This window comes from Penaeus monodon, chromosome 15 (genome assembly GCF_015228065.2).
Source record: "Penaeus monodon isolate SGIC_2016 chromosome 15, NSTDA_Pmon_1, whole genome shotgun sequence".
In the NCBI taxonomy this organism is placed as follows: domain Eukaryota; kingdom Metazoa; phylum Arthropoda; class Malacostraca; order Decapoda; family Penaeidae; genus Penaeus; species Penaeus monodon.
In genome coordinates, this window is record NC_051400.1 from 14783651 (window position 1) to 14785877 (window position 2227).

The following is a 2227-nucleotide window of genomic DNA, read 5'->3' on the forward strand; positions in this document are numbered from 1 at the left end:
TGAAAGCACACTTTGATCCTCTGTCAGTAGATCATAGACCTCATGGGATCAGGTGTGACAGAGCTGAGGTCCATGGGCAGTGACTTGGGTAGCTGTTATACTACATTAGTTGCACAATATTTTCTTGAATATATAAAAAATGCACAAGATAAACAACACAAAATGTGTCCCACATTATTATTTCTAACACTGTCCATGTCACTATACCATCACACAAGGCACAATGCATGCACCGGCACCATCATAAAATGGCCACAATTTTTCACTATTATATATACACAACACAGGGCCAGTTTATTGGCGAAGAGATTTCGGGCATATAGACCAGAAAGGCTTAACATAGGATTCCTCTCAAAAAAAAATTTACCGGTAGTCATGACTTACCAGGTATCCTAACATCAAATTCCATCCTGTGCCAGACAACTACTTCAAATAATATTACATAAGCAGGATAAAGTATATATACAAGAGAGATAACAATAATGAAAAATACCCGCACCATCACAAGATCCACTTCCAGTAGATGTTACAGGCAACTTTCCAGAGTTAATTAATTCATCAGTGACTTTCTGGAGGACTGTCTTGAACTCAGCCTGACCAAAATTCGTGGTATTTCCCAAGAGTCGCAGAGCAGAAGAGATTTCTAGGGATAAATCCATGTCGATTTTCGTCTGAAGCGATTTTGAGGTTTCCAAAGTAGGCGTACAGGCCGTTCGAAACCGTTAGCTTTTTATGCTAGATGTTATTCAGTTATGGTGTATATGTATGTGAACACTGAATTAAAAGGATACCTATTATCAAAGAATGCCATTTATTACTTTCCTATATCATGACATATCAAAATTACTAAAGTTTATCGAGTTATTTTGCCAAAATGACGATTCCTCTTCGAAATTCGGCCATCAGAATCGGATACAACCTTGTTTACAAAATATTTCAGACAGCATAGATGGCCATTATTCAATCCAAGCACTAGAAATAAACCAAATAGCAATTGTTGCATAATTTCTGTTGTCCAAAATCTATAATACTGAATTCCAGGTTTCCAAACTTGAACCAAAATATCGAGAAACAGATTTAGTTTTAAGGCCACTCAACAGATGGCGTTGTCCTACCCCAGCCGAGGGTTTAGTGTCAACTCAGCTCAACAGATGGCGCCGACGACGTTGCAGACGACGCAGCAGGTGAGAAGCGTCGTCTGTCTTGGTCGTTGTCCTGGTCGTGTGAGCGCGAGAGGTCGTGTTGGCTGTGGTGTCGTCTCTCTCTCCTAATTACCCGTTATCCTCACTGTTGTGACCCTTTTTCTGAGGGAGATTCAGTCAGATTGACGTCACTAAACCTCGAGGTATTGTTGAAGTAGTTTTTTTCCGTGTGGATATAAGGATATTAAAGGAAAGAAAAAAAGTGTTTCGCTTGGCGAAAATATTTTTTGGGAAAGAGTTCCTTTTTCGAAAGAAGAGAGAGAAAAGGGAGGTTTAAGTGTGGTGAAACGCATCTCATTTTATCTGTCAAGAAGAAAGAGTCACTAAACATCGAATACCAGGTTAGTGTAAATCTTTTTCACTGTCCTACGTGATTTATGCATGTTAATGGCGTGTTACGCTCGTGTTATGCATGTAAACGACGTGTTGTATTCATGACGTGTTTATTTATGAGCATTAAAAGCTTGTTACGCTCATTAGCGATTAGATAAAGAACGAATTATCCAAATTATGTTGCAGTAATCTCTTGTCATGCATATTACACTTGGTCAAATTCGTGTCACACATACCGCCATGAGAGTCGTTATTCAGCGACAAACACAACCGACGTCTAATATGATGAATCGTCCCTTGTGTTTGAATAGCATTTTTGGGTGTGTGATAAGGATTAATGCGATTTTCAAGGTTACCGGCATTTTTTTTTTTTACACATGCAAAGAGTGACGGATAGCTTTTTCATAAGCGTTACAGGCCTATCGGTCAATCACCGTAAAAAACGTGTAACAGTTGATTTGTTTGATATGTTTTATTACCCAAGATTATAGATAATTTGGGATTAATGGTTCCCGCTGAAGATTTCGGGTTATGGAGGTGATTCATTAGGCTTCTCCAAGACAAAAAATCTTAAGACGACTTTCTTTGTGGAACTTTCATCTGTTGGGCACGATTTTGTAGGGGGGGGGGGGGTTGAAGACGATTTTTCCCCTCTCCTTGTCTCGTGTGTTTATTTTTTCTCCTATCTACCA